The sequence below is a fragment of the Sciurus carolinensis genome, chromosome 8 (genome assembly GCF_902686445.1).
Source record: "Sciurus carolinensis chromosome 8, mSciCar1.2, whole genome shotgun sequence".
Lineage (NCBI taxonomy): Eukaryota > Metazoa > Chordata > Mammalia > Rodentia > Sciuridae > Sciurus > Sciurus carolinensis.
The window spans coordinates 106,269,166-106,277,511 of record NC_062220.1 but is presented as its reverse complement, the minus strand read 5'-3'; the positions used below and the strand labels follow the sequence as shown (position 1 = coordinate 106,277,511).

The window sequence follows — 8,346 nt, the reverse complement described above, 5'->3', positions numbered from 1 at the left end:
TGCAACTGGAGAGCTGTAAGAACAAACAACTGCACAGTCCAAGATGCAGAAGCTGCAGAACAAGAAAGATCAACAGTGCTACCCTGGTCTGAGACCAAGACTTCTGGAAACTCCCTGGAGAATCACTGGCAGAGTTTGCTTTGGAAGACAGAAGAAGCGAGAGTCCAATATCCTCAGACAATCCAAGTAGTGATCAAGAACTCATTCAAGAAGAGCTAAACTTAAATCTGCATTTGCTTCCTTATTCTTCCAGCTTGTATTCCATCCTATTGGGTGGTGCTGCCCATGCTTAGGGAGGGGATCCACTTCAGTTCCAATCCCACATTCCAATCATTCCTGCACATGCCCTCATTGACACACCCAGAAGTCTCTTGATCATGGGCATTTCTCAATCCAATCAAGTTGACAATTCAAATTAACCGTACAGTTCCCAAAATATTTTTTGCTCCAAAGACTATGTGAAGTGATCCACTTAAACTTTTAAACTCTCAGTATTAAGTCCCAACCAACCAGTATTAAAGTTCTGAACCCCAAAATGTATGTCCATGTGATCTTGATCACCCAGCTGAGATTTTGTTGTCAAATTTTTCCAAATAAAGTTATTCTTTCTCCTCCTTCCCTCCCTGAATAGAGTTTCCCACACCTTAACTATAGACTGTATAGGATGTTACTCTCTACAGTCTATAGCTAAGGGATAGGAAACTACATTCCCCTCCTTGAGGGACAAGACTCTGTTTCAGTGATTTGGAGTTCTGCATGGAAGATTTGTCTATACTCTCCAAGTATTACTTGATTCAATCACTTATTTATATTAGTATAGACTCATGGATATCTGTTTTATGCCTTAATTATAATTCAACGTAATTTATCTTTTTGGATGGTGATAGCTTTGTTCCCTGTCAGGTCATTGGGAGTCTTATCAGTTGACTTACGTGTTCCTTTAATGCACACCCAAGATTGTGTGTGCTTGTGTTTGCCTGACCACTGAGTTCCTTCTTCTGGTCTATCCATTTATATGCCTACACCTTTGCCAGTATTCAGCTCCCTTGACTCATGTAGCTTTACCCTAACTCTTGCTGTGTGGTAGTGTCCATTTTCTTACTATGTTCCATTTCAGTTTTGTGTTGACTTTTCTGGAACTTTGCCATTCCATATAAACTTGAAAGTCATTTCAATGATGTCTATAGTATAATTTAAAGAAACTTTCACTGGAATTATACTGACTCTGAGGATATATTTGGGAAGAATTTATACATTAAGAGTATCAAATTTTCTAATCTGTAAACAAAACATTTCCATTTATTTAGACATTCTTTGATTCCTTCCATCATAGTTCTAAATATAAATCATATAAATATTTTGTTAGATTTAAACCAAAGGTTTCATTTTGCAGATATGAATATAAATAAACTATTTTTAATTCACAATGCCAATCATTCACTGCTTGTATACAGCAAAGTAATTGATGTTTTCATAGTATCCTTGTGTTCTGTGACATAATAAATTCCATTATTATTCCAGGAAGTTTTGATTAATTTTTAAAGTAGACATTATGTCATTTGTGAGTGAAATGATTAGATCATAAGAGTTGGAACCTAAGAGTGGATTCATTGATTGATTAGTAGATTAACAATTTAAAAAGGACTACTGTATTAATAGGGTGACAACTGTAAGCAGATAGGGTGTGAATGAAAAAAGTATGTCATTGAGGGGAGTGCAATAGGACTTATATTTTATCCCACTGGTGCTTTCTCTTTGCTTCCGACTTCCATGAATGGAATATTATTCCTCCACCATAATCTACCATGATGTTTTGCCTTATCTCAGGGCCAGAGCAATGGAATTTGTCAACCAAGGACTGAACCTCTGAAACTGTGAGCCCAAAGTAAGCCTTTCTTCTTGTTCGTTTTGGGTATTTTGGTTACAGAAATGAAAAACTGACTAAAATGCTTGTGATGCCTTCATCTGGCTTTGGTTTATAGTAATGCTGACCTTATAGAATGAGTTACAAAATGGTCCTTCTGCTTCTATTTTTGAAAGTAACAGAGATTTGGTACTATTTTTTCCTGAAATGTTTGATAGATTTACAAGTGAAACTATCTAAGTCTGTTGTTTTCTTTTTTGAAAGGTTTTTAGTGATTGATTCAATGTTTATAATAGATATAGATCTATTCCTATTACCTACTTTTCCTTTTGTGAGTTTTAGTAGTATTTAAATTTCAAAAAATAATAATTTTATTTAAGTTTCAAATATTTGAGCATAAATTTAACATTCCTTTATTATTCTCTTAGTGTCTATGAGATCAGCAGTGATAACTTTTATTTTAATAACAATTGAAATTTATCTTTTTTCCTTAGTCAACTTGACTAAAGGTTTATGAATTTTATTGATCCTTTCAAATAAATAGGATTTTTTTGTTGGTATTTTCTCTTGGTTTCAAATTCATTGATTTTTCCCCTAATTTTAATTCCTTTCTTCTGCTTTTTATAGATTTGTATTTTTTCTTTCCCTAGTTTCCTATAATGGTAGCTTAGATTATTAGAGTATCAACTTTCAAAGTTCTTTCATGAATTAAATGCTATAAATTTCCCTGTTAAGCACTACTTTTGTATTGCAAAATTTTGATAAGTTGTACTGTTGTTATGGGGCACAACATAAGAACAAACTGATCATTACTAAGAAGTCCAAATTTGAGAGTCTTTATTAAGCTGGACAGCTGACTATCTCACACAATACCCCCAAAAAATGGCTTTTGGGAGAATATCCCCAACCATAGGGTTGTAGGGATTCTTATACCAAAAATCACATTAATCATAAGTGTCTGTTGCTATGATTTGAAATTACAAACTATCATCATGAGAACATCAACAGAGGGAGAAGTGGGTCAAAATGACCCTTACCTAGGTACAAACTAAAGAATGGTTAGTAACATCCACACAATCACCGTTCACATGATACATTGTTTAGGAGCAATAGGAATCAAAAGAGAGTAATTTTTCATTACATAAGAATTGTCATTTTGTATTGAAAAACATGTCACCCTAAGTAACTTATGATGGGTACAGAGGCGGGGTATTCCCATGGGAGAAGCTAAGCGATTGTTGATGGGCATAGAGTTAGGGTGTTCCCATGAGAAAAGCTTATTTCCTATGTAACGTGTAGTCTCAGAGCAAAATGGAGTCTGTTTAGTCATTTCCCTTAGAGTCTGGCCTATAACATTCTCATGGAGCCAGATCTGTCAGCTCATCACACTTTTGTTTATTCCAAATAATTTTTAAATGATCTCAACATATTTTTGGTTTCTATATTACTTAGTGTGCTTTATTAATATCCATATGTTTTAAGATTTTCTATGTTTTGATTACTAATTTGATTTCATAGCAGTCTAATAAATTTTCTGTATGATTCTGTTTTTAAATTGATTGAAGTGTGCTTGGTAAATAATTCTATATGATCTTTTTAGGAATCCATATTTTGCTGTTGTTGGTTGATGCATTCCACAAATGTCAATTTGATCTAGTTGGCTGATGATATGTTTATAACTGTGTCCTTACTGATTTCCTGCCTGTTGGAACTATATTTTACCAATGGAGGAATGGTGAAGCCTTTAATTATAATATTGTTATTGTCTCTCTTTTTTTTCATTTTTATCATTTTCCCCCATATCTCTGCTTTTAGATAGCATGTTTTAAGGATCCTTATATCTTTTTGGAAATTTCATCATTTTGTAAATCCCCTCTTCTTTACCTCTGATAATTTTTTTTGTTTGTTTAGAAGTGCATTTATCAAACATTATGATGGATTGTCCTTTCAGCTTTATTTTGATTAATGTCAGCATAGTATAATTTCATCTCTTATTTTAAAACAATTTTACTGAGATATACTATTCAATGGTTTTTAATATATGCAGAGATAAATGCAAACATCATCACCCATGATTTTTGCTATTTCAAAATCTACACTATCACCATCTTATCCACTTATCACCCCAAACCCTAAGCAACCACTAATGCATTTTTTGTCACTGTAAGTTTAAATATTTGGTCAGTTTATATAAATGGAATCATATGAGATCTTTTATCACTGGATTCTTTTACTTAACATGATATTTTAAGAATCATCCTGGTTTTTAGCATGAATTAGTGCTTCAACCCTTTTTAGGACTGAATAATATACCATTGTAGAGCTACACTACATATTGTTCATCCATTTATTAGTTGATGGACTGTTGGGCTCTTTCCACATTTTGGCAATTTTGAAAAATGCTGCTAAATTTTTTTGTGTACAAATTATTATGTGGGACACATGTTTTAATGTTTCCTTAGGTAAATAACTGTGAGTGAAATTGTTGGTTTATATGGTGACTCTTTGTCAAATTGTTTGAGGAACTGAAAGACCATATTCCAAAGTAATCGCATCGTTTTACAATTCCACCAGCAGAAAATAAGGATTCCAAATTTTCCCCCTTCACACCAACTCCTGTTATTTTTTGGCATTTTTTTCCCTATCCATTGTGGTGGGTTTGAAGTGTGCTTTGTGGTTTTGGTTGATTTGCATTTTCCTAATGGTTAATGAGTTAAGGATCTTTTCATGTGACTGTGGGACATTGATACTTTTTCTTTGAAGAAATGCTTGTTTGGATATTTTGTCCATTTTGAAACCTGAGATACTTGTCTTTTTATTAAATTGTATGACTTATTTGTATATTTGAATATAGAAGATGTAGGTTACCTACTTATCAGATATATTTTGCAAGGATTTTTCTGTCATTCTGTACTTTTTATGTCTCAGTTTTTTTAGTGTTCTTTGAAGAAAAATGTTAATCCAATATTTTTCTTTTACTTGTTCTTCTGTGTTGTATCTAAGAATACATTGCTAAATTCAATGTCATGAAGATTCATCACTTCTTTTCCTCTAAGAGTTCCAAAGTTTCAGTCTTATTTTTAAAACTTTAATGCAAGAGCTCATCTTCATGATTTTTTGTGTTTCTATTCTATTGCATTCAGCACCATGTGTTGAAAAGATGATTCTTTCCCCTACTGAATGCTTTTTCATAAAATCAGTTGACTGCTTCCCATATCTTTGTGTTTTTAAAATTAAAGAAGAATTTCACAGACAACTTAAATTTTGGTCTTGTCACTATAATACTATAACCATCTCTGTAACTGTTATATTTAGATCATTCATTTTTCAGTGATTTTTTTTGAGGTATTCAGTTTAATCTCTACTATGTTTATTATTATTTTATAGTACTTGATATTATTGTTTGTTTCAGTTTTTCCTCTTTTTCTACCTTCTTTGACTTTAACTGAGAATTTTGACTCAATTTTTTCTCTCTTCTTAACATCTATTTTAAAAGTTGTTTTCAGTGATTGCCCTAGAGTTCGCAATACACAATTATAAGTAGTCTAAATGACCTTTCAAAGAACACTGTATTATTTCATGGGCAGTGCAGGTACCTCATGAAGTAGTATTCCAATCCTTCACCCCATCCTCTATAATATTGCTGTTACTTATTTAACATATCTGTACAAAAAAATCAACACATCGTTGTTATTATTTCTTTGAATGAAGAATGATCTACTAGATTAAGAATAATAATACTTTATTCAGCAGAACATAAGATAAAATTGGAATGATACAGAGAAGATTAGCATGGCCCCTACACAAGAATGACATTCAAATTCATGAAGCATTTTATATTTTTATACCACAGTGGAGGAGATGTCAGAAGAAATTTAGTTCATTATTAATCTATGAGGTAAATATGATATAAGGAGTGAAATCAGAGAAAAAAATGCAAGAACTGAAAGTTCACTTCTATAAGAAGATAGAGATTCTGAAGAAAAATTAATCAGAAATCTTTGAAGTGAAAAAATCAATAAAAACAAATTAAAAACTCAATGTAAAGAATCACCAATAAACTAGACCTCTTGGAAGATAGAGTTTCAGGCAACAAACACAGTGTATATGCTCTTGAAAATAAATTTTGTCATGGAGAAAAGATGTTAAGAGACCATGAACAGAAATTTAAGATATATAGGATAACATTAGAAGGTCAAATCTAAGAGTTATTGGGATAGATGAAAGCTCTGAAGTATACACTAATGGAATGCACATATTTGTAATAAAATAATATCAAAAAATTTCCCAGATCTTAAGAATGAAGTGGAAAATCAAATACAGGAGGCATAAAGGACCCAAAATATACAAAATTGCAACCAACCCACACCAAGGCACATTATTGTGAAAATGCCTAGCATACAGTTAAGTTAAATTAGAATTTTGAAAGCTGCCATAAAAACTAATTGGTCACATTTAGAGGTAAACCATTCCAGATCTCAGTCAAGTTTTCAACCTAGATCCTAAAAGCTAAGAGGTCTTCAAATAATATATACCAAGATCTGAAAGAAAATGTGTGCCAACCAAAAATACTATCCAGAAAAAGTAGGCTGCAGAATTTATGATATAAAAATCTTCTATGATAAACAAAAGTCAAAAGAATTCATAATTAGAAAGCCCAAACTACAAAACAAACTCAATAAAATATTTCATGAATAAGTAATGGAAAATAAAAATGAAAACAAGTAGGAAGAAAAACTGTGTTAGAAAAACAGTCAATCAAAGGGAATCTAATTTAACTTTAAAAACCGAAATAAATCAAAATGATAGAAAAGAAAAATCTTCTCTCAGTAAGAACATGGAATGTAAGTGGACTAAACTCATCAATCAAATAGGCTGGCAGATTGGATTAAAAAACAAGACCCAACAATATGCTATCTCAAAGAGACTCACCTCATAGGCAAAGACATTCACAGAATGAAGGCAAAAGTATGCAGGAAAAAATCATATTATTCACATGGATCTTATAAACAAGCAGTGGTTTCTATTCTCATGTCAGATAAAGTGAACTTCAAGATAAAGTTAATCATAAGAGAAAAAGAAGGATATTCCATAGTGCTTAAGTGAATCATACAACAAGAAGAAATAACAATGGACCATCTATGTACATCAACAAAACTTTCTCAATATCAAGAATCAAATAGACCACAACACAATAATACTGGGTGACTTCAACATGCTTCTGCCATACTTGATAGAGCTTCCAAACAAAAACTTAAAGGACATGCAAAACTGAAAAATACATTTTTTTAATTTAGACTTAACAGACATATAGATTATTTCATCCATCAAGGACCCAATACACTTTCTTCTCAGCAGCACATGGAACATTTTCTAAAATAAACCACATCGTAGACCACAAAACAACTCTTAGCAAATACAAAAAATAAATAAATAAATAGAGTACTCTGAATTCCATCAGCTCATAAAATTAAAAATCAAAGATAAGATAAAAAATAATAACTATTATAATAGCTGGGAACTGAATAATTCACTATTGAATGATGAATGGTTAACAGAAGAAACCAGGGGTGAAATAAAAATAAATGTAGACATAAATGATAATAGAGATAAAACATCAAAATCTCTGAGATAATATGAAGGTAGTTCTAAGAGTACAAAAAATTCTTAATAAAATACTGGCAAATCTTATTTTAAAAACACATTAAAAAGATTGTGCACCATGATCAGGTAGGTTTCATCCCAGGGATGGAAGTTTGGTTTAACATATGAAAATTAATAAGTGTAATTCATTACACACACAAAAGAAAAACCTAAAGACAAGAAGCATGTGATTATTTCAATAGATGCGGAGAAAGCATATGACAAAATATGGCATCCATTAATGTTTAAAGCACTAGGAAAAATAGGGATAAATGAAATATGCCTTTACATTGTCAAAGCTATATGGATCAAACCCAAGACCAATATCATTCTAAACAGAGAAAAACTGAAAGCATTCCCTCTAGAAACAGTAGCAAAACAAGGTTTCCCACTTTTACATCTTCTATTCAATATTGTCCTTGAAACTCTATCCATAGAAATTAGGCAAAACAAACAAATTAAAGGGAAACAAATAGGAAAAGAAGAAGTCAAAACTGTCTCTGTTTGCTGGCAGCATGATTTTGTATTGAGAAAACCAAAAAATTCTACCGGAAAACTTCTAAAAACTTGTAAATGAATTCAGTAAAATAGAAGGATACAAAATTAGCAGTCAGAAATCAATTCAATTTCTATATTCCAATGTTGAATCAGCTAAAAGAGAAATTAGGAAAACAACCCCATTTAAAATAGTCTCAATAAAAAAAATAAAATAAAATACTTGGAAATCAATCTAATAAAAAAGGTGAAAGACCTCTACAATGAAAACTAACAGAATACTAAAGAAAAAAAAATGGGGAAGACCTTAGAAGATGGAAAGACCACTGAATATGGTAGCCCAT

The 8,346-nt window shown here is 31.7% G+C and overlaps 1 non-coding gene across 1 annotated transcript; it reads left to right on the top strand.

Annotated features, from left to right (window-relative positions):
• The first annotated feature begins 5,605 nt into the window (after positions 1–5,605).
• Positions 5,606–5,708, top strand: LOC124992074 (U6 spliceosomal RNA). The gene has a single exon (XR_007110070.1). It is a non-coding gene; the product is annotated as a U6 spliceosomal RNA (small nuclear RNA).
• The last annotated feature ends 2,638 nt before the right edge of the window (positions 5,709–8,346 follow it).